General features: G+C 45.1%; 14 non-coding genes across 14 annotated transcripts; all 14 read left to right on the top strand.

Annotated features, from left to right (window-relative positions):
• Window positions 1–5,945: 5,945 nt before the first annotated feature.
• Trnaa-ugc (transfer RNA alanine (anticodon UGC)) lies at window positions 5,946–6,017 on the top strand. The gene has a single exon. It is a non-coding gene; the product is annotated as a tRNA-Ala (tRNA).
• A 798-nt stretch (window positions 6,018–6,815) lies between these two features.
• Trnaa-ugc (transfer RNA alanine (anticodon UGC)) lies at window positions 6,816–6,887 on the top strand. The gene has a single exon. It is a non-coding gene; the product is annotated as a tRNA-Ala (tRNA).
• Window positions 6,888–7,423: 536 nt separating this feature from the next.
• Window positions 7,424–7,495, top strand: Trnaa-ugc (transfer RNA alanine (anticodon UGC)). The gene has a single exon. It is a non-coding gene; the product is annotated as a tRNA-Ala (tRNA).
• A 798-nt stretch (window positions 7,496–8,293) lies between these two features.
• Window positions 8,294–8,365, top strand: Trnaa-ugc (transfer RNA alanine (anticodon UGC)). The gene has a single exon. It is a non-coding gene; the product is annotated as a tRNA-Ala (tRNA).
• Window positions 8,366–9,951: 1,586 nt separating this feature from the next.
• Trnaa-ugc (transfer RNA alanine (anticodon UGC)) lies at window positions 9,952–10,023 on the top strand. Its single transcript has one exon. It is a non-coding gene; the product is annotated as a tRNA-Ala (tRNA).
• Window positions 10,024–10,560: 537 nt separating this feature from the next.
• On the top strand, window positions 10,561–10,632 carry Trnaa-ugc (transfer RNA alanine (anticodon UGC)). Its single transcript has one exon. It is a non-coding gene; the product is annotated as a tRNA-Ala (tRNA).
• A 799-nt stretch (window positions 10,633–11,431) lies between these two features.
• Window positions 11,432–11,503, top strand: Trnaa-ugc (transfer RNA alanine (anticodon UGC)). Its single transcript has one exon. It is a non-coding gene; the product is annotated as a tRNA-Ala (tRNA).
• Window positions 11,504–13,097: 1,594 nt separating this feature from the next.
• On the top strand, window positions 13,098–13,169 carry Trnaa-ugc (transfer RNA alanine (anticodon UGC)). Its single transcript has one exon. It is a non-coding gene; the product is annotated as a tRNA-Ala (tRNA).
• A 535-nt stretch (window positions 13,170–13,704) lies between these two features.
• On the top strand, window positions 13,705–13,776 carry Trnaa-ugc (transfer RNA alanine (anticodon UGC)). Its single transcript has one exon. It is a non-coding gene; the product is annotated as a tRNA-Ala (tRNA).
• Window positions 13,777–21,290: 7,514 nt separating this feature from the next.
• Trnaa-ugc (transfer RNA alanine (anticodon UGC)) lies at window positions 21,291–21,362 on the top strand. The gene has a single exon. It is a non-coding gene; the product is annotated as a tRNA-Ala (tRNA).
• Window positions 21,363–21,895: 533 nt separating this feature from the next.
• Window positions 21,896–21,967, top strand: Trnaa-ugc (transfer RNA alanine (anticodon UGC)). The gene has a single exon. It is a non-coding gene; the product is annotated as a tRNA-Ala (tRNA).
• Window positions 21,968–22,502: 535 nt separating this feature from the next.
• On the top strand, window positions 22,503–22,574 carry Trnaa-ugc (transfer RNA alanine (anticodon UGC)). The gene has a single exon. It is a non-coding gene; the product is annotated as a tRNA-Ala (tRNA).
• A 535-nt stretch (window positions 22,575–23,109) lies between these two features.
• On the top strand, window positions 23,110–23,181 carry Trnaa-ugc (transfer RNA alanine (anticodon UGC)). The gene has a single exon. It is a non-coding gene; the product is annotated as a tRNA-Ala (tRNA).
• A 622-nt stretch (window positions 23,182–23,803) lies between these two features.
• Trnaa-ugc (transfer RNA alanine (anticodon UGC)) lies at window positions 23,804–23,875 on the top strand. The gene has a single exon. It is a non-coding gene; the product is annotated as a tRNA-Ala (tRNA).
• The last annotated feature ends 219 nt before the right edge of the window (window positions 23,876–24,094 follow it).

Genomic DNA, 24,094 nt, shown 5'->3' with positions numbered 1-24,094 from the left:
AATCTCATAGTCCACACGTGGCAGAGTGGGCCAAACTCCTGAATAAGTTCACTGTAATGTAGCATGTAGTGATGCTTTGGCCGTAGTTTGGCACTGGGAAACAGGATACTTCGAGACACTATGTAGTCTTCGGTCAAAATTTTCAGATATGCAACTTGAGCTGCAGTTATTTTTGGTGCCATAATGAGATCGGTTACCTCCATGAGTTTGACCACGAGCTCCCAAGTTGGGTCATTTGTATCGGCCACTTTTGTGCCTATATACAAAGGAAGCAATCTTAACAGCGTCCAATTTTGAATTGCATGGCCCCCAAGCTTGTCACTTTGGCTGGGCACCTTGGCTGGCTTGTTTCGCAGGTCATGAGTGCTGTATTTCAAAGTAGAAATCCTGTTGTTCAGATATTCATAAGTAAACCACCTTTTCTTGGTGACAAAATACCGAATGTATAACGGCAAGTCATGTCGAACTACACCTTCAAAAAGGTCATGTCCAATACATGGAGGCAATCCTGACCGGCACACATGAAAGTGCCTCAGTACATGAAACGGGGAGTTATTTACAATGCCACAGTCACTCTGTTCATTACTGCTTTCAAGCCGTTCAAGTGACTGCATATACTTTTCTGGGGTCCGCCTTTCCCCAACTAGATGTGGTTTCTCATGAAATTCTAAACGAGTCAAAAGGCAGAAACGGCAAATGAATGCGGATGTGCTGAAGTTCTGGGTGAAGCCACCAATCATATGACTTCCAAGGTTATCACCCACTACGAAGTCCAACCGTACATGGTGGTTCACTCCATTAATTGGCAGTCCTTTCTGTTCCAGCATCACTAAACTTTCGGTTAATGGCTGTAAAACCTTCTGGAGCCCAAATTCTCTTACGTCTTTCTGGCGACAAAGCATCACTAGCTGCATGCTCTCTACACGTGACCTGCAGTACAGTGGCAAATTCCCAAGGGTCATATACACCGCAAGCAACTTGAAATGGCCCTTTGATGAGCCCAGTGGGTTCACAATTTCAAACTCGTCCTGATACAGGATTATGCGTATGACATTTTCATCGGACTGTTTGAAAGGCTGGCAGAAAATATAATCATGGTAGCACCCATCTGACGCACTGGGTTGACCAGTAGGTGCATGACAGAGCAAGAAACATATCAGGTCTTCAATTGGAACATAACAGCAAACTGATGCTACATTCTGCTTGTTCATACCCAGGGTGATCTCTACAGGTGGCACGAAACAGAAGTTTGCTTTATAATATTTGTGCCTAGAATAGGATGAGTTGAGGACGAGAGATGCAGTTCCAAAAGGGTCTATAGAAAGTGCCGAATTTACAGCAGCAAGGGTATCATTTGAGACAGCTTTTGAAACCTCTTGTAAAGTCAAAGTACGATTCAGGCTATGAAGATTCTGCATCTCTTTGATAATGTTTTGCACAGTACTAGCAGGTACGTGATGCTGGCTCTCAAGTTTCAGAAGAAACAGTGCAAAATTATCAGTAAAAAGGTTCTCATCGAAATGGCTGCTGCTACTAGGCTCTACATCATGGCTTCGCACTACGCTCATGGACAGACTAGATTCTTCAGTTTCAGCAGTTCCTGCTTCCATTTCAATGTCAGCATCTGGCCCTTGCAAGTGCTGTAGAGCATCTGTAGTGCCACTGTGGTATCTTGACACATGCGTTCTGAATGACTGAGCTGTCGTCAGCACACTGACACAACCTGTGAAAGGGCATGTGACAGAGTCTGTGCCACTACTAAAGTGTGTAGCAATGTGCGACAAAAACATTGTGCGGGTCAGTTCACTTGCTTCACATGAGATCACCGGGCAGATGTAAACTGCAGTTTCTTCTTTTCGTCGTTTTCTGTGATGTCTGAAGAGATGGCTTTTCAGGCTTTCATAGTTCTTTAAAACAGCATCACAAGGCTCACTAGGGCAGAGGGCACCACCCAGCACACTGCTGTGGTACTTGTAGTGATTGAAGTAGGCTGGCAACGTGGAGAAAGTTTGTACACAAAGACGGCATGCCGACATTCTTCATGTGGCTGCAATGGAGATACAGCAATCAACTTCGCTATTCAAGAAAGCCCACTCTCTGAATGATTCCCAGTTTAATAGCCTGAAATATTTAATTTACTTGCACATCCAATCACAAATGAACGAACACACTTGCTATGCAAAGGTCCCAATTTAATGCAACACGTGGTTCAAAAAATTGGAATTTCTTTGAAATCTACGGCATGCAAAGTGGAATGCATTTCGGCATTCGCATTGCCTAGTTGAGGCTGCAGTCCTGAATTGCAGGATGCACACCTGGGTAGGTAATTCCACATTCCTGTGGAAGCTGCAGTTCATGCATTTATGTTCACCTCTGTACACAACTCGTATGTACCCATCCTTGTGAATAAAACAGCATGCATTAATAAACTGACTTTTCCTGCCCATGGCACATTTTTTGATTGGGAGTAAAATGCAATAGCTGCAACGAATAAGGAAAAAAAAACTCTAAGGTAGAAGCTGACCTTTAACTGTATGTGCTAAGCACACAACCCAGTATACTTTGACACATTTTAAATATGAGCATTATGTAAGATTGATGCAAGTGTAATCTAGTTTTACATATGAAATGATTGACTTCATAAATGAAGGATGACTGATAAGCTTGGAATTATCAACTGGGTGACTTCCTCTGAAGGTATAGATACCTTATTTCAATTTCATAAATACAATGCACGATACAAAACAATGCTAATAATATTACTGCAGATAAATTTTATAAGAGCGGTAGCAGTGGAGAGGCAGCAAGTTTTCTGCAGTCCTTGCTCCCACAATTGAAAACAATGCAAACTCAACCGTTTCAAAATATAAATCGCTGACCGACTGCATGTAAGAAGAAAACGGCTGCACCTCTCGGTAAACTGGAAAACGGTGACATGGGCATCGTACTTCAACTTATTACATATGCACCCCATTATGCAAAGACGCCTGTAAAATTCTCGCGTGAACACTAACAGTTTTGCACGCGTGCAAGGTCACCGTGTCTACAATAAACATCGCAGTGTGACGCTATGGCACGTTACGATGTTATGCCCGTCTGACGTGAACACCGCAAGGCCTATCTCCCCCCCCCCCCTTTTCTTTTTTTCCTTCTATAAAAGAAAAAAAAAAGCTCGTAACAAGCTCGCACTACAGCACCGAACATATACAGTATATGTAGAACTAGCAGCTGGTGGACCCTATGCTTAATCGCAAACACAGGCACGGTACAGCGAGTCTAGAGTTGTGCAGCACACTGACGACAAAGGGAGCACGAGGTTTTCCTGCCACTGTACGGCTTGTGCACCGATGTCGTTGAGCAACAAAGAACTTGCATTGTACCCATCGTAACAATTTGACAGGAAATGACTAATACACACATTTCGCACACGACGCGCCAGATATGACAAAGCTGAAGTCAAGCTTACCTGCAATCGAGCGACGATCTCTTGTCAAAATCTCTGCGGCTCCGATGCTGGCACAAAATTGTCCGTGGTGTTCCGCAAACGAGTAGAAAAGCAAAAGGGCACCGAACAAATCGGCACTAGCATATATAGCTACCGCCACACCATAACATGCAATGGATGTTAGCACTCGTTTATACCCATGGATAAATACAATGAAGCAGTAGTACGCTCGAGGAAATGTGGCAAGCAGCGCAGCAGCCGCACGAAAAGTCTTTTTTTGTTATTCGCCGGCTGATTCAAAGCGAATCAAATAAATAAGCACACTCTGTAGATCTGTATATATAGTGTCCAGCCGAATATGCACGCTGAGCCTCGTCTTTCATGCGTTTCGTTTTTACGGACACGCTATGTTTTTTTCAAGAAACGGTAGTAGCGTCCGTTTTTTTACGTATGTTCCCTCCGTTTTTTGCGAGACAGAACTGGAGTCTGTATTTTTACGTAGGATTCGTCTGTAAAATTACGGAATTTTTTTACAGTGTACATTTTAGCGGCTCAAGCGGTATTATACGTGATTCGATACAACTAGCTCACCTTTGCGTATAAAAACTTCATCACGATAACGCATGAAGTAAGTATTATTCACGCTTGCAAGCATTGCGGGGGTATTTTTCTTTTTGACTTCAGGGGTGATTACGTCAATAAATTAATTACATCGGACTTCGCACATTAGGGCACGCATCTGGCGGTAAACTAATCGCTTTCCTTGCAGTCCCGTCCTGCGCTTCCTCATCGTAATCAGCGTACATTTTAGCGGGTCAAGCGATAAAATATGTGATTCGATACAAGTAGCTCACCTTTGCGTATAAAAACTTCATCACGGTACCGCATGAAGTAAGTATTACTTACGCTTGCAAGCATTGCGGGGGTATTTTTTTTTGACTTCAGAGGCGATTACGTCAAGTAAATCAATTACAACGGACTTCGCACATTAGGGAACGCACCTGGCGGTAAACAAATCGCTTTCCTTGCAGTCCCGTCTTGCGCTTCCTCATCGTGAGAAGTGTACATTTTAGCGGCTCAAGCGATATTATACGTGATTCGATACAAGTAGCTCACCTTTGCGTATAAAAACTTCATCACTATACCGCATGAAGTATTATTCACGCTTGCAAGCATTGCGGGGGTATCTTTCTTTTTTGACTTCAGAGGTGATTACGTCAAGTAAATCAATTACATCGGATTGCGCACTTTACAGCACGCATCTGGCGGTAAACTAATCGCTTTCCTTGCAGTCCCGTCTTGCGCTTCCTCATCGTGAGAAGTGTACATTTTAGCGGCTCAAGCGATATTATACGTGATTCGATACAACTAGCTCACCTTTGCGTATAAAAACTTCATCACGATACCGCATGAAGTAAGTATTATTCACGCTTGCAAGCATTGCGGGGGTATTTTTCTTTTTGACTTCAGAGGTGATTACGTCAAGTAAATCAATTACATCGGACTTCGCACATTAGGGCACGTATCTGGCGGTAAACTAATCGCTTTCCTTGCAGTCCCGTCCTGCGCTTCCTCATCGTAATCAGTGTACATTTTAGCGGCTCAAGCGATAAAAGATGTGATTCGATACAAGTAGCTCACCTTTGCGTATAAAAACTTCTTCACGGTACCGCATGAAGTAAGTATTATTTACGCTTGCAAGCATTGCGGGGGTATTTTTCTTTTTGACTTCAGAGGCGATTACGTCAAGTAAATCAATTACAACGGACTTCGCACATTAGGGCACGCATCTGGCGGTAAACTAATCGCTTTCCTTGCAGTCCTGTCTTGCGCTTCCTCATCGTAATCAGTGTACATTTTAGCGGCTCAAGCGATAAAATATGTGATTCGATACAAGTAGCTCACCTTTGCGTATAAAAACTTCATCACGGTACCGCATGAAGTAAGTATTATTCACGCTTGCAAGCATTGCGGGGGTATTTTTCTTTTTGACTTCAGAGGTGATTACGTCAAGTAAATGAATTACATCGGACTTCGCACATTAGGGCACGCATCTGGCGGTAAACTAATCGCTTTCCTTGCAGTCCCGTCCTGCGCTTCCTCATCGTAATCAGTGTACATTTTAGCGGCTCAAGCGATATTATACGTGATTCGATACAACTAGCTCACCTTTGCGTATAAAAACTTCATCACGATACCGCATGAAGTAAGTATTATTCACGCTTGCAAGCATTGCGGGGGTATTTTTCTTTTTGACTTCAGAGGTGATTACGTCAAGTAAATGAATTACATCGGACTTCGCACATTAGGGCACGCATCTGGCGGTAAACTAATCGCTTTCCTTGCAGTCCCGTCCTGCGCTTCCTCATCGTAATCAGTGTACATTTTAGCGGCTCAAGCGATATTATACGTGATTCGATACAACTAGCTCACCTTTGCGTATAAAAACTTCATCTCGATACCGCATGAAGTAAGTATTATTCACGCTTGCAAGCATTGTGGGGGTATAGCTCAGAGGTAGAGCGCTCGCTTTGCATGCGAGAAGCCCCGGGTTCGATCCCCGGTACCTCCAGTCCGTGAAATTACTTTTTGTTTTTGACATCAGAGGGGACTACGTCAAGGAAATAAATTACATCGGACTTCGCACATTAGGGCACGCATCTGGCGGCAAACTAATCGCTTTACTTGCAGTCCCGTCCTGCGCTTCCTCATCGTAATCAGTGTACATTTTAGCGGCGCAAGCGATATTATACGTGATTCGATACAAGTAGCTCACCTTTGCGTATAAAAACTTCATCACGATACCGCATGAAGTAAGTATTATTCACGCTTGCAAGCATTGCGGGGGTATTTTTCTTTTTGACTTCAGAGGTGATTACGTCAAGTAAATCAATTACATCGGACTTCGCACATTAGGGCACGCATCTGGCGGTAAACTAATCGCTTTCCTTGCAGTCCCGTCTTGCGCTTCCTCATCGTGAGAAGTGTACATTTTAGCGGCTCAAGCGATATTATACGTGATTCGATACAACTAGCTCACCTTTGCGTATAAAAACTTCATCACGATAACGCATGAAGTAAGTATTATTCACGCTTGCAAGCATTGCGGGGGTATTTTTCTTTTTGACTTCAGGGGTGATTACGTCAATAAATTAATTACATCGGACTTCGCACATTAGGGCACGCATCTGGCGGTAAACTAATCGCTTTCCTTGCAGTCCCGTCCTGCGCTTCCTCATCGTAATCAGTGTACATTTTAGCGGCTCAAGCGATATTATACGTGATTCGATACCACTAGCTCACCTTTGCGTATAAAAACTTCATCACGATACCGCATGAAGTAAGTATTATTCACGCTTGCAAGCATTGTGGGGGTATAGCTCAGAGGTAGAGCGCTCGCTTTGCATGCGAGAAGCCCCGGGTTCGATCCCCGGTACCTCCAGTCCGTGAAATTACTTTTTGTTTTTGACATCAGAGGGGACTACGTCAAGGAAATAAATTACATCGGACTTCGCACATTAGGGCACGCATCTGGCGGCAAACTAATCGCTTTCCTTGCAGTCCCGTCTTGCGCTTCCTCATCTTGAGAAGTGTACATTTTAGCGGCTCAAGCGATATTATACGTGATTCGATACAAGTAGCTCACCTTTGCGTATAAAAACTTCATCACGATACCACATGAAGTAAGTATTATTCACGCTTGCAAGCATTGCGGGGGTATTTTTCTTTTTTGACTTCAGAGGTGATTACGTCAAGTAAATCAATTACATCGGACTTCGCACATTAGGGCACGCATCTGGCGGTAAACTAATCGCTTTCCTTGCAGTCCCGTCCTGCGCTTCCTCATCGTAATCAGTGTACATTTTAGCGGCTCAAACGATAAAATATGTGATTCGATACAAGTAGCTCACCTTTGCGTATAAAAACTTCATCACGGTACCGCATAAAGTAAGTATTATTCACGCTTGCAAGCATTGTGGGGGTATAGCTCAGAGGTAGAGCGCTCGCTTTGCATGCGAGAAGCCCCGGGTTCGATCCCCGGTACCTCCAGTCCGTGAAATTACTTTTTGTTTTTGACATCAGAGGGGACTACGTCAAGGAAATAAATTACATCGGACTTCGCACATTAGGGCACGCATCTGGCGGCAAACTAATCGCTTTACTTGCAGTCCCGTCCTGCGCTTCCTCATCGTAATCAGTGTACATTTTAGCGGCGCAAGCGATATTATACGTGATTCGATACAAGTAGCTCACCTTTGCGTATAAAAACTTCATCACGATACCGCATGAAGTAAGTATTATTCACGCTTGCAAGCATTGCGGGGGTATTTTTCTTTTTGACTTCAGAGGTGATTACGTCAAGTAAATCAATTACATCGGACTTCGCACATTAGGGCACGCATCTGGCGGTAAACTAATCGCTTTCCTTGCAGTCCCGTCTTGCGCTTCCTCATCGTGAGAAGTGTACATTTTAGCGGCTCAAGCGATATTATACGTGATTCGATACAACTAGCTCACCTTTGCGTATAAAAACTTCATCACGATACCGCATGAAGTAAGTATTATTCACGCTTGCAAGCATTGCGGGGGTATTTTTCTTTTTGACTTCAGAGGTGATTACGTCAAGTAAATTAATTACATCGGACTTCGCACATTAGGGCACGCATCTGGCGGTAAACTAATCGCTTTCCTTGCAGTCCCGTCCTGCGCTTCCTCATCGTAATCAGTGTACATTTTAGCGGCTCAAGCGATATTATACGTGATTCGATACACTAGCTCACCTTTGCGTATAAAAACTTCATCACGATACCGCATGAAGTAAGTATTATTCACGCTTGCAAGCATTGTGGGGGTATAGCTCAGAGGTAGAGCGCTCGCTTTGCATGCGAGAAGCCCCGGGTTCGATCCCCGGTACCTCCAGTCCGTGAAATTACTTTTTGTTTTTGACATCAGAGGGGACTACGTCAAGGAAATAAATTACATCGGACTTCGCACATTAGGGCACGCATCTGGCGGCAAACTAATCGCTTTCCTTGCAGTCCCGTCTTGCGCTTCCTCATCTTGAGAAGTGTACATTTTAGCGGCTCAAGCGATATTATACGTGATTCGATACAAGTAGCTCACCTTTGCGTATAAAAACTTCATCACGATACCACATGAAGTAAGTATTATTCACGCTTGCAAGCATTGCGGGGGTATTTTTCTTTTTTGACTTCAGAGGTGATTACGTCAAGTAAATCAATTACATCGGACTTCGCACATTAGGGCACGCATCTGGCGGTAAACTAATCGCTTTCCTTGCAGTCCCGTCCTGCGCTTCCTCATCGTAATCAGTGTACATTTTAGCGGCTCAAGCGATATCATATGTGATTCGATACAAGTAGCTCACCTTTGCGTATAAAAACTTCATCACGATACCGCATGAAGTAAGTATTATTCACGCTTGCAAGCATTGCGGGGGTATTTTTCTTTTTGACTTCAGAGGTGATTACGTCAAGTAAATGAATTACATCGGACTTCGCACATTAGGGCACGCATCTGGCGGTAAACTAATCGCTTTACTTGCAGTCCCGTCCTGCGCTTCCTCATCGTAATCAGTGTACATTTTAGCGGCGCAAGCGATATACGTGATTCGATACAAGTAGCTCACCTTTGCGTATAAAAACTTCATCACGGTACCGCATGAAGTAAGTATTATTCACGCTTGCAAGCATTGCGGGGGTATTTTTTTTTACTTCAGAGGTGATTACGTCAATTAAATGAATTACATCGGACTTCGCACATTAGGGCACGCATCTGGCGGTAAACTAATCGCTTTCCTTGCAGTCCCGTCCTGCGCTTCCTCATCGTAATCAGTGTACATTTTAGCGGCTCAAGCGATATAATATGTGATTCGATACAAGTAGCTCACCTTTGCGTATAAAAACTTCATCACGGTACCGCATGAAGTAAGTATTATTCACGCTTGCAAGCATTGCGGGGGTATTTTTCTTTTTGACTTCAGAGGTGATTACCTCAAGTAAATAAATTACATCGGACTTCGCACATTAGGGCACGCATCTGGCGGTAAACTAATCGCTTTCCTTGCAGTCCCGTCCTGCGCTTCCTCATCGTAATCAGTGTACATTTTAGCGGCTCAAGCGATATTATACGTGATTCGATACAGCTAGCTCACCTTTGCGTATAAAAACTTCATCACGATACCGCATGAAGTAAGTATTATTCACGCTTGCAAGCATTGCGGGGGTATTTTTCTTTTTGACTTCAGAGGTGATTACGTCAAGTAAATGAATTACATCGGACTTCGCACATTAGGGCACGCATCTGGCGGTAAACTAATCGCTTTCCTTGCAGTCCCGTCGTGCGCTTCCTCATCGTAATCAGTGTACATTTTAGCGGCTAAAGCGATATCATATGTGATGCGATACAAGATGCTCACCTTTGCGTATAAGAACTTCATTACTAAGCCACATGAAGCCAGTATAATTGACGCTTGCAAGCATTGTGGGGGTATAGCTCAGAGGTAGAGCGCTCGCTTTGCATGCGAGAAGCCCCGGGTTCGATCCCCGGTACCTCCAGTCCGTGAAATTACTTTTTGTTTTTGACTTCAGAGGGGGGCTACGTCAAGGAAAGAAATTACATCGGATTGCGCACTTTACGGCACGCATCTGGCGGTAAACTAATTGCTTTCCTTGCAGTCCCGTCTCGCGCTTCCTCATCGTGAGAAGTGTACATTTTATCGGCTCAAGCGGTATTATACGTGATTCGATAAAACTAGCTCACCTTTGCGTATAAAAACTTCATCACGATACCGCATGAAGTAAGTATTATTCACGCTTGCAAGCATTGCGGGGGTATTTTTCTTTTTGACTTCAGGGGTGATTACGTCAAGTAAATGAATTACATCGGACTTCGCACATTAGGGCACGCATCTGGCGGTAAACTAATCGCTTTCCTTGCAGTCCCGTCCTGCGCTTCCTCATCGTAATCAGTGTACATTTTAGCGGCTCAAGCGATAAAATATGTGATTCGATACAAGTAGCTCACCTTTGCGTATAAAAACTTCATCACGGATACCGCATAAAGTAAGTATTATTCACGCTTGCAAGCATTGTGGGGGTATAGCTCAGAGGTAGAGCGCTCGCTTTGCATGCGAGAAGCCCCGGGTTCGATCCCCGGTACCTCCAGTCCGTGAAATTACTTTTTGTTTTTGACATCAGAGGGGACTACGTCAAGGAAATAAATTACATCGGACTTCGCACATTAGGGCACGCATCTGGCGGCAAACTAATCGCTTTACTTGCAGTCCCGTCCTGCGCTTCCTCATCGTAATCAGTGTACATTTTAGCGGCGCAAGCGATATTATACGTGATTCGATACAAGTAGCTCACCTTTGCGTATAAAAACTTCATCACGATACCGCATGAAGTAAGTATTATTCACGCTTGCAAGCATTGCGGGGGTATTTTTCTTTTTGACTTCAGAGGTGATTACGTCAAGTAAATCAATTACATCGGACTTCGCACATTAGGGCACGCATCTGGCGGTAAACTAATCGCTTTCCTTGCAGTCCCGTCTTGCGCTTCCTCATCGTGAGAAGTGTACATTTTAGCGGCTCAAGCGATATTATACGTGATTCGATACAACTAGCTCACCTTTGCGTATAAAAACTTCATCACGATACCGCATGAAGTAAGTATTATTCACGCTTGCAAGCATTGCGGGGGTATTTTTCTTTTTGACTTCAGAGGTGATTACGTCAAGTAAATCAATTACATCGGACTTCGCACATTAGGGCACGCATCTGGCGGTAAACTAATCGCTTTCCTTGCAGTCCCGTCCTGCGCTTCCTCATCGTAATCAGTGTACATTTTAGCGGCTCAAGCGATATTATACGTGATTCGATACAACTAGCTCACCTTTGCGTATAAAAACTTCATCACGATACCGCATGAAGTAAGTATTATTCACGCTTGCAAGCATTGTGGGGGTATAGCTCAGAGGTAGAGCGCTCGCTTTGCATGCGAGAAGCCCCGGGTTCGATCCCCGGTACCTCCAGTCCGTGAAATTACTTTTTGTTTTTGACATTCAGAGGGGACTACGTCAAGGAAATAAATTACATCGGACTTCGCACATTAGGGCACGCATCTGGCGGTAAACTAATCGCTTTCCTTGCAGTCCCGTCTTGCGCTTCCTCATCGTGAGAAGTGTACATTTTAGCGGCTCAAGCGATATTATACGTGATTCGATACAAGTAGCTCACCTTTGCGTATAAAAACTTCATCACGATACCAGCATGAAGTAAGTATTATTCACGCTTGCAAGCATTGCGGGGGTATTTTTCTTTTTTGACTTCAGAGGTGATTACGTCAAGTAAATCAATTACATCGGACTTCGCACATTAGGGCACGCATCTGGCGGTAAACTAATCGCTTTCCTTGCAGTCCCGTCCTGCGCTTCCTCATCGTAATCAGTGTACATTTTAGCGGCTCAAGCGATAATATACGTGATTCGATACAAGTAGCTCACCTTTGCGTATAAAAACTTCATCACGATACCGCATGAAGTAAGTATTATTCACGCTTGCAAGCATTGCGGGGGTATTTTTCTTTTTGACTTCAGAGGTGATTACGTCAAGTAAATCAATTACATCGGACTTCGCACATTAGGGCACGCATCTGGCGGTAAACTAATCGCTTTCCTTGCAGTCCCGTCCTGCGCTTCCTCATCGTAATCAGTGTACATTTTAGCGGCTCAAGCGATATTATACGTGATTCGATACAAGCTAGCTCACCTTTGCGTATAAAAACTTCATCACGATACCGCATGAAGTAAGTATTATTCACGCTTGCAAGCATTGCGGGGGTATTTTTCTTTTTGACTTCAGAGGTGATTACGTCAAGTAAATGAATTACATCGGACTTCGCACATTAGGGCACGCATCTGGCGGTAAACTAATCGCTTTCCTTGCAGTCCCGTCCTGCGCTTCCTCATCGTAATCAGTGTACATTTTAGCGGCTCAAGCGATATAATATGTGATTCGATACAAGCTAGCTCACCTTTGCGTATAAAAACTTCATCACGGTACCGCATGAAGTAAGTATTATTCACGCTTGCAAGCATTGCGGGGGTATTTTTCTTTTTGACTTCAGAGGTGATTACGTCAAGTAAATAATTACATCGGACTTCGCACATTAGGGCACGCATCTGGCGGTAAACTAATCGCTTTCCTTGCAGTCCCGTCCTGCGCTTCCTCATCGTAATCAGTGTACATTTTAGCGGCTCAAGCGATATTATACGTGATTCGATACAAGCTAGCTCACCTTTGCGTATAAAAACTTCATCACGATACCGCATGAAGTAAGTATTATTCACGCTTGCAAGCATTGCGGGGGTATTTTTCTTTTTGACTTCAGAGGTGATTACGTCAAGTAAATGAATTACATCGGACTTCGCACATTAGGGCACGCATCTGGCGGTAAACTAATCGCTTTCCTTGCAGTCCCGTCCTGCGCTTCCTCATCGTAATCAGTGTACATTTTAGCGGCTCAAGCGATATTATACGTGATTCGATACAACTAGCTCACCTTTGCGTATAAAACTTCATCACGATACCGCATAAAGTAAGTATATTCACGCTTGCAAGTATTGTGGGGGTATAGCTCAGAGGTAGAGCGCTCGCTTTGCATGCGAGAAGCCCCGGGTTCGATCCCCGGTACCTCCAGTCCGTGAAATTACTTTTTGTTTTTGACTTCAGAGGGGACTACGTCAAGGAAATAAATTACATCGGATTGCGCACTTTACGGCACGCATCTGGCGGTAAACTAATCGCTTTCCTTGCAGTCCCGTCTTGCGCTTCCTCATCGTGAGAAGTGTACATTTTAGCGGCTCAAGCGATATTATACGTGATTCGATACAACTAGCTCACCTTTGCGTATAAAAACTTCATCACGATACCGCATGAAGTAAGTATTATTCACGCTTGCAAGCATTGCGGGGGTATTTTTCTTTTTGACTTCAGAGGTGATTACGTCAAGTAAATGAATTACATCGGACTTCGCACATTAGGGCACGCATCTGGCGGTAAACTAATCGCTTTCCTTGCAGTCCCGTCCTGCGCTTCCTCATCGTAATCAGTGTACATTTTAGCGGCTCAAGCGATATTATACGTGATTCTATACAACTAGCTCACCTTTGCGTATAAAAACTTCATCACGATACCGCATAAAGTAAGTATTATTCACGCTTGCAAGTATTGTGGGGGTATAGCTCAGAGGTAGAGCGCTCGCTTTGCATGCGAGAAGCCCCGGGTTCGATCCCCGGTACCTCCAGTCCGTGAAATTACTTTTTGTTTTTGACTTCACAGGGAACTACGTCAAGGAAATAAATTACATCGGACTGCGCACATTACGGCACGCATCTGGCGGTAAACTAATCGCTTTCCTTGCAGTCCCGTCCTGCGCTTCCTCATCGTAATCAGTGTACATTTTAGCGGCTCAAGCGATATTATACGTGATTCGATACAAGCTAGCTCACCTTTGCGTATAAAACTTCATCACGATACCGCATGAAGTAAGTATTATTCACGCTTGCAAGCATTGCGGGGGTATTTTTCTTTTTGACTTCAGAGGTGATTACGTCAAGTAAATCAATTACATCGGACTTCGCACATTAGGGCACGCATCTGGCGGTAAACTAATCGCTTTCCTTGCAGTCCCGTCCTGCGCTTCCTCATCGTGAGAAGTGTACATTTTAGCGGCTCAAGCGATATTATACGTGATTCGATACAACTAGCTCACCTTTGCGTATAAAAACTTCATCACGATACCGCATGAAGTAAGTATTATTCACGCTTGCAAGCATTGCGGGGGTATTTTTCTTTTTGACTTCAGAGGTGATTACGTCAAGTAAATAATTACATCGGACTTCGCACATTAGGGCACGCATCTGGCGGTAAACTAATCGCTTTCCTTGCAGTCCCGTCCTGCGCTTCCTCATCGTAATCAGTGTACATTTTAGCGGCTCAAGCGATATTATACGTGATTCGATACAACTAGCTCACCTTTGCGTATAAAAACTTCATCACGATACCGCATGAAGTAAGTATTATTCACGCTTGCAAGCATTGCGGGGGTATTTTTCTTTTTGACTTCAGAGGTGATTACGTCAAGTAAATGAATTACATCGGACTTCGCACATTAGGGCACGCATCTGGCGGTAAACTAATCGCTTTCCTTGCAGTCCCGTCCTGCGCTTCCTCATCGTAATCAGTGTACATTTTAGCGGCTCAAGCGATATTATACGTGATTCGATACAACTAGCTCACCTTTGCGTATAAAAACTTCATCACGATACCGCATGAAGTAAGTATTATTCACGCTTGCAAGCATTGCGGGGGTATTTTTCTTTTTGACTTCAGAGGTGATTACGTCAAGTAAATCAATTACATCGGACTTCGCACATTAGGGCACGCATCTGGCGGTAAACTAATCGCTTTCCTTGCAGTCCCGTCCTGCGCTTCCTCATCGTAATCAGTGTACATTTTAGCGGCTCAAGCGATATTATACGTGATTCGATACAACTAGCTCACCTTTGCGTATAAAACTTCATCACGATACCGCATGAAGTAAGTATTATTCACGCTTGCAAGCATTGCGGGGGTATTTTTCTTTTTGACTTCAGAGGTGATTACGTCAAGTAAATGAATTACATCGGACTTCGCACATTAGGGCACGCATCTGGCGGTAAACTAATCGCTTTCCTTGCAGTCCCGTCCTGCGCTTCCTCATCGTAATCAGTGTACATTTTAGCGGCTCAAGCGATATTATACGTGATTCGATACAAGTAGCTCACCTTTGCGTATAAAAACTTCATCACGGTACCGCATGAAGTAAGTATTATTCACGCTTGCAAGCATTGCGGGGGTATTTTTCTTTTTGACTTCAGAGGTGATTACGTCAAGTAAATCAATTACATCGGACTTCGCACATTAGGGCACGCTTCTGGCGGTAAACTAATCGCTTTCCTTGCAGTCCCGTCTTGCGCTTCCTCATCGTGAGAAGTGTACATTTTAGCGGCTCAAGCGATATTATACGTGATTCGATACAAGCAGCTCACCTTTGCGTATAAAAACTTCATCACGATACCGCATGAAGTAGTATTATTCACGCTTGCAAGCATTGCGTGGGTATTTTTCTTTTTGACTTCAGAGGTGATTACGTCAAGTAAATCAATTACATCGGACTTCGCACATTAGGGCACGCATCTGGCGGTAAACTAATCGCTTTCCTTGCAGTCCCGTCCTGCGCTTCCTCATCGTAATCAGTGTACATTTTAGCGGCTCAAGCGATAAATATGTGATTCGATACAAGTAGCTCACCTTTGCGTATAAAACTTCATCACGGTACCGCATGAAGTAAGTATTATTCACGCTTGCAAGCATTGCGGGGGTATTTTTCTTTTTGACTTCAGAGGTGATTACGTCAAGTAAATAATTACATCGGACTTCGCACATTAGGGCACGCATCTGGCGGTAAACTAATCGCTTTCCTTGCAGTCCCGTCCTGCGCTTCCTCATCGTAATCAGTGTACATTTTAGCGGCTCAAGCGATATTATACGTGATTCGATACAAGCTAGCTCACCTTTGCGTATAAAAACTTCATCACGATACCGCATGAAGTAAGTATTATTCACGCTTGCAAGCATTGCGGGGGTATTTTTCTTTTTGACTTCAGAGGTGATTACGTCAAGTAAATGAATTCCATCGGACTTCGCACATTAGGGCACGCATCTGGCGGTAAACTAATCGCTTTCCTTGCAGTCCCGTCCTGCGCTTCCTCATCGTAATCAGTGTACATTTTAGCGGCTCAAGCGATATTATACGTTTTTTTTTGTATTTTATTTATTGCCGGTCTTTGTCAGTTTACAGAGCACACACTAGAGAACAATAGCACAAAAATAACTACAAAACATATTGAAAAACAGAAAAGCCACCTGTCCTACATGGACTGGCGTTGTCTATCTAAAATTCTTTTAAAGCTGTCAAAGGTTCTAGCCTCGACAGCCAATCGGGTACACAATCTTGTGTTTTCTTTATTGCAATAAAGCGAGACATACTCTCTCGAAAATAAATGCGTGCAGGCCTAGCGTCTGGGTCGCAATGGTACCCAGCCATCCTCGCCCGCCATAAACAGTGGAGGCCCTGGAGCATTATTAAATCGTATGGAACTCCGTCCTCATTGTTTATCGCTAGGTACCTTATCCCATGCGGACTCAATGGAAAATCCTTCTTCATTGTCCGTTTTAGGACGTCCCAGAAGTAGACACCTTCCCAGCAATGCAAGAACACATGATCTATGGTTTCAGGTTGCTTGCAGATCAAACAATATGAGCCCCATGGTACCAGGAAGCCACATTCTTCCATGAATGTTTTCACTGACAGTGTTCCTGAGTGTAGCCTAAAAAAGAATGTTTTTACCCCAGTAGGTACCTCCATTCTTTTCACCCGTTTAAGGACATCCTGTCCTGGTCCTCCACTGTATACCGCTCTGTACAATGGCACTGGGAATACAATATCGCATACATCTCTATATAACGTCTTTCTTTTCACGCCAGATAAATAATCGAAAGAAAAACGCACAGAAAGAAAGCGCACACTATCAACAACTTCTTTTAGATAGCCGCGAATCGTTCCGGGCATACTGTTGGTACTAACAATGAGTGCCGGCAAAGCGGCTCTTAACCTGAGCTGTAATACCGTACGCAGAAACGGATCGCGCACATCCCGAAAAAACAAAAATCTATTGACAAGCTGTCGTACAAAAAGATGCGCCAAGCCCAGCCCCCCTTCCTTCACACGCCTGAACAGGTTTGTTCGGCTACATCTTTCCCAGTTGGAGTCCCAGATAAAAACGGCGAACACTCTGTGCAACGTTTGCACGTTTACCCTTGAACAAAACAACGTCTGCATGACGTACCACAACTTCGTAATGAAAAACATATTACATACAGTTGCCCTTGCGAAAATGGACAGGTTGATGCCTTTCCACCTGTCTGCTTTTTCTCTTGTTTCTTTTATTTGGTTCGTCCAGTATCCCTCGCTATGTTTGTAACTGTCCATGGGAACACCGAGATACTTGGTAGGGATTTTCACCCAGCTCACATTCGCAAAGTTGTCCGGGGCCGAAGACCACTCTCCGTGCCACAAACGGAGGGACTTACCCCAGTTCACTTTACTGCCCGGCACATCACAATACTGCTTCACAACGCGTATCGTTTCTGTTACACTTTCTCTGTTTGTACAACACACGGCTATATCATCTGCATATGCCAGGAGCTTGACTTCTGTGGCTGCCAAGCTATAACCTCGTATTTGCTCGTTCTTAATTATTGCCAAACACATCGTTTCTATATAAATTGCAAACAAAAGAGGACTGAGGGGGCAGCCTTGACGCACAGAACGCATGACGTTAATGGGGGCCCCCAATGATTTATTCACAATTAAGCGTGTTGTGCAGTTCTGATACGCCAACGCCACTCCCTCAGTGATGATGGCACCTACATTAACGTGATCCAGAATGGCAAACAAAATATCATGAGACACACAGTCAAACGCTTTCTCGAGGTCAAGCTGGAGCACTGCGACGCCATCGTAAGTGATGTCACAGCACTTGAGCACGCACCGCATCGTGTGAATATTCGAAAAAATTGACCTCCCTTTGATCCCACACGTTTGGTGGTCTGCAACTATTTCTTTGAAGACGCTTTGAAGTCTGGCTGCGAAAACCTTCATGAAAATCTTATAATCAACATTGGTTAACGATATCGGCCTATAAGATGTCACGAGCCTAAGTTTCTCCGCTTTGTCACTCTTAGGTATCAAGATGGTATGCGCTTTACCAAAAGAAGGCGGCAAAGCTTTGTTCACATACGCAGCGTTAAACATGTCTGTTAGCAAGGGCGACAGTTCTTTCTTGAAGGCTTTATAAAAACATGCGCTGAGACCGTCAGGTCCGGGTGATTTGCCATTGTTCAAATCATTTATTGCTTTTTCGACTTCGTGCTCTCTGATATTCCCTTCTAATAGGTCCTTCGTGTCGTCACTCAATCGCGGCATGCGACTGAGAAAAACCTTTTTGAACTCATCTACATTGGCTTCTTGATATGCAAACAGTGACTGGTAATAGTCTAAAAACGCTCGGCCAATGCTCTTATTATCGTCGACAAGCGTGCCGTTCCACGAGATCTTATCGACATGATTACGTCGACCATGAGCTTTTTCAAGTCCAAGCGCCCTTTTGGTGAGCGTCTCCCCCGCTACTAATGCGTTTGCTCTTGCGCGCACAATAGCACCTTGATAGCGTGCTTTGTCCAACTGTTCAATTTGTTCTTTAATGGTTCGCATATCTTCCTTATACGCCCCTGGCTCTTCGCACTCCAGCGCTGACAGCTGTTTAAGTATCTTTGGTAAGTGTCGTTCTTTCATTTCCCTCGCACACTTAAGCAGCTCGATCTTTCTATTGCTTTCATTTTTACCTTCTGTTTGAACCATTCCCATTTCTCTGCTATTGTTTCAATACATACATCGCTTAATTCCATAACGGCCTCATGAATTGCGTCTACAAATGGCGCGTCTTTTAGTAGTAAGGCATTCATTTTCCATTGGTCCCAGTTGAAAGATTGACTCTTCTTCTTCATTCCTATGGTACACATCACCAAGCAGTGATCGGAGAACGACACAGGTGCAACAGAATAACTGTGGCACTTTGGAATCATGTCCTGTGACATGTACAAGCGGTCTAACCGCGCATGGCTACTACCTTGAAATCGCGTATACATCACTTCCCTCTCCCCCTCCAGACACTCACATTCATCGTCTAGTTCCCTTTCACAATCAGCCTAGACAATATATGACTGCTTTTATCGCGGATACCAGCATTATTCGATCTATCCCGAGCACTCAAAACACAGTTGAAATCCCCCAACAAAAGCATGCACTTTTCACTGCTAATATACTGAAAAAGATTGGAAAAAAATAATGCACGTTCTTCTACACCATTCGGCGCATATATGCATATGACTCGGAATTCAACTTCACAATAAACAAAATCGCACATAACAATCCTTCCTGACTGACATGAAAACACACTTTGAACAACCAGTTCTCGTAACTTGTTAACCAACACGACACATCCAGCGGACGTCCCTACCGCGTGGCTCACGACCGCATAATATCTAGACGTGAAACGCCGCACCATGCTCCCAGTCTCCTCCTCCCCGTCTACCTTGCTCTCCTGGACAGCTAGAACGTCTATGTCGTGGTCAGTGACCAACCGTAGGACTTGACTTTGCCTACGGCTAGCCGCCAAGCCTCGCACGTTTAGTGTGGCAATACTGAGAGACGGTTCAGGTGCCATGCTGTACTAAAGAATGAGGTAGGCCCAGGAGCATGGTGCTTACCTTTCACGACTAGCCCTCGGCTAGCCGCCTCCGGGACCTTCCGGCTTGCCGGCGTTGTTCGTGGGAGGCGCTTTGTCGCCAGGCGTTCTCTCCGGCGGGATGTTGGGCTTTGGCTTGAAGCCTAATCGCCTCCCAAGAGGCGTCTTTGTCGGCGGCCCCTCGCTGGAACTCGTTGCACCCTCCTCTCGGTCCTTTGTCTCGTCGTGGGGTCGCTTGACTGGAGCGGGAGTCGTAGTCCGGTCGCCGTCGTTGATTCCCTCGTCTTGTTCCATTGCCGCCATGTCGTCAAAGGGTGCGTCTTCACTAACGATCCCCGTCACCTGCTACTCTGCATTCGCGACTTGTGCCGACGTACTCGGCTTCGCAGCGGCCTTAGCCACCTTGACGTCTGCATTTACGTCCAACGCAGCACTGCCTGTCGGTTGTGGTACCGGGTCTCCGGCTCCTTTCGCAGCGTCCTCCGCCTCCACCACGTCCATGACGTGCTCCGCCGCAACGTCAGTCGCAGCAGGGCCCGTCACGGCGGCGTAGGATTTCACGCAGTCAGCGTCCACGTGGCTGAAACGTCTGCACCGTGAACAGCGGGGGACTTTACATTCACGGCGGACGTGTCCCGTGCCCTGGCGACGCAAGCACTGCATGGGCCGGCCGGGAACAACTACCAAGGCCAACTCTCCGCCGACGCGGACCTGATGTGGGAGGTCCTCCACTTTAACGCCGCTCTTCAGCTTGCGCAGCACGGTCCTGGTGGTTGACGCCTTGTCCCCCATGCCTTGGACGCGCCACCTCTCCCGGCTTACCTCCTCCACCTTGCCGAAAGCCGCGAACGCCGTCCGGATGTCCTCATCGGCCACGCCGTACAGAAGCCAGTGAAGCCTAAGCTTTACCTGCTGGTCCTGTGGGTCGACGATGACGCACCGTCGTCCCTTCACCTGGAGCTCCTTGTGGGCCACCAGTCGTTTTGTGGCGGTCGCATCCTTGAGCGTCACCGCCCAGACGTGGTTAATCTGGTACGCCCCTATGCATAGCACCTCCGGCAGCAAGCCTGTCGGCAGCAGGGCGTCCCTGAAATCCTCGACCTTGTAAGGTCTGGCACGCACGTCACCGTGCAAAAACACGGTATTAATCGCCACTCGTCCTTGGGGCAGTTGAGGCAGAATAAACGGATATTCGTTGTCATCGTCGTTGGTCCTGTTACCGCGGCAAAAAGTGACCGCTGTCGCTGCCCTTGAAGAGGCCATGATCCTACGAACCGTCACGCTCGGTGGCCGGAAGCAGAATGAAGCAATATTATACGTGATTCGATACAACTAGCTCACCTTTGCGTATAAAAACTTCATCACGATACCGCATGACGTAAGTATTATTCACGCTTGCAAGCATTGTGGGGGTATAGCTCAGAGGTAGAGTGCTCGCTTTGCATGCGAGAAGTCCCGGGTTCGATCCCCGGTACCTCCAGTCCGTGAAATTACTTTTTGTTTTTGACTTCAGAGGGGACTACGTCAAGTAAATCAATTACATCGGACTTCGCACATTAGGGCACGCATCTGGCGGTAAACTAATCGCTTTCCTTGCAGTCCCGTCTTGCACTTCCTCATCGTGAGAAGTGTACATTTTAGCGGCTCAAGCGATATTATACGTGATTCGATACAAGTAGCTCACCTTTGCGTATAAAAACTTCATCACGATACCGCATGAAGTAAGTATTATTCACGCTTGCAAGCATTGCGGGGGTATTTTTCTTTTTTCACTTCAGAGGTGATTACGTCAAGTAAATGAATTACATCGGACTTCGCACATTAGGGCACGCATCTGGCGGTAAACTAATCGCTTTCCTTGCAGTCCCGTCCTGCGCTTCCTCATCGTAATCAGTGTACATTTTAGCGGCTCAAGCGATAAAATATGTGATTCGATACAAGATGCTCACCTTTGCGTATAACTTCATTACTAAGCCGCATGAAGCCTGTATTATTCAAGCTTGCAAGCGTTGTGGGGGTATAGCTCATAGGTAGAGCGCTCGCTTTGCATGCGAGAAGCCCCGGGTTCGATCCCCGGTACCTCCAGTCCGTGAAATTACTTTTTGTTTTTGACATCGGAGGGGACTACGTCAAGGAAATAAATTACATCGGATTGCGCACTTTACGGCACGCATCTGGCGGTAAACTAATCGCTTTCCTTGCATTCCCGTCTTGCGCTTCCTCATCGTGAGAAGTGTACATTTTAGCGGCTCAAGCGATATTATACGTGATTCGATACATCTAGCTCACCTTTGCGTATAACAAATTCATCACGATACCGCATGAAGTAAGTATTATTTACGCTTGCAAGCATTGCGGGGGTATTTTCCTTTTTGACATCAGAGGCGATTACGTCAAGTAAATCAATTACATCGGACTTCGCACATTAGGGCACGCATCTGGCGGTAAACTAATCGCTTTCCTTGCAGTCCCGTCCTGCGCTTCCTCATCGTAATCAGTGTACATTTTAGCGGCTCAAGCGATAAAATATGTGATTCGATACAAGATGCTCACCTTTGCGTATAAGAACTTCATTACTAAGCCGCATGAAGCCTGTATTATTCAAGCTTGCAAGCATTGTGGGGGTATAGCTCAGAGGTAGAGCACTCGCTTTGCATGCGAGAAGCCCCGGGTTCGATCCCCGGTACCTCCAGTCCGTGAAATTACTTTTTGTTTTTGACATCAGAGGGGACTACGTCAAGGAAATAAATTACATCGGATTGCGCACTTTACGGCACGCATCTGGCGGTAAACTAATCGCTTTCCTTGCATTCCCGTCTTGCGCTTCCTCATCGTGAGAAGTGTACATTTTAGCGGCTCAAGCGATATTATACGTGATTCGATACAACTAGCTCACCTTTGCGTATAAAAACTTCATCACGATACCGCATGAAGTAAGTATTATTTACGCTTGCAAGCATTGCGGGGGTATTTTCCTTTTTGACTTCAGAGGCGATTACGTCAAGTAAATCAATTACATCGGACTTCGCACATTAGGGCACGCATCTGGCGGTAAACTAATCGCTTTCCTTGCAGTCCCGTCCTGCGCTTCCTCATCGTAATCAGTGTACATTTTAGCGGCTCAAGCGATATCATATGTGATTCGATAGAAGATGATCACCTTTTCGTATAAGAACTTCATTACTAAGCCGCATGAAGCCAGTATTATTCAAGCTTGCAAGCATTGTGGGGATATAGCTCAGAGGTAGAGCGCTCGCTTTGCATGCGAGAAGCCCCGGGTGCGATCCCCGGTATCTCCAGTCCGTGAAATTACTTTTTGTTTTTGACATCAGAGGGGACTACGTCAAGGAAATAAATTACATCGGATTGCGCACTTTACGGCACGCATCTGGCGGTAAACTAATCGCTTTCCTTGCATTCCCGTCTTGCGCTTCCTCATCGTGAGAAGTGTACATTTTAGCGGCTCAAGCGATATTATACGTGATTCGATACAACTAGCTCACCTTTGCGTATAAAAACTTCATCACGATACCGCATGAAGTAAGTATTATTTACGCTTGCAAGCATTGCGGGGGTATTTTCCTTTTTGACTTCAGAGGCGATTACGTCAAGTAAATCAATTACATCGGACTTCGCACATTAGGGCACGCATCTGGCGGTGAACTAATCGCTTTCCTTGCAGTCCCGTCCTGCGCTTCCTCATCGTAATCAGTGTACATTTTGGCGGCTCAAGCGATATCATATGTGATTCGATACAAGATGCTCACCTTTGCGTATAAGAACTTCATTACTAAGCCGCATGAAGCCTGTATTATTCACGCTTGCAAGCATTGTGGGGGTATAGCCATGTATGTATATATGTAACACAACTAATTTTCGCATATAACTACTAATATTTCCATGCAATAAAGAAAAAAAAGTGGGGGTATAGCTCAGAGGTAGAGCGCTCGCTTTGCATGCGAGAAGCCCCGGGTTCGATCCCCGGTACCTCCAGTCCATGAAATTACTTTTTGTTTTTGACTTCAGAGGGGACTACGTCAAGGAAATAAATTACATCGGATTGCGCACTTTACGGCACGCATCTGGCGGTAAACAAATCGCTTTCCTTGCAGTCCCGTCTTGCGCTTCCTCATCGTGAGAAGTGTACATTTTAGCGGCTCAAGCGATATTATACGTGATTCGATACAACTAGCTCACCTTTGCGTATAAAAA

Source organism: Dermacentor silvarum, chromosome 3 (assembly GCF_013339745.2).
Source record: "Dermacentor silvarum isolate Dsil-2018 chromosome 3, BIME_Dsil_1.4, whole genome shotgun sequence".
Classification (NCBI taxonomy): Eukaryota; Metazoa; Arthropoda; class Arachnida; order Ixodida; family Ixodidae; genus Dermacentor; species Dermacentor silvarum.
The sequence above is the reverse complement of the archived record's forward strand: the minus strand, read 5'-3'. Positions and strand labels throughout refer to the sequence as shown.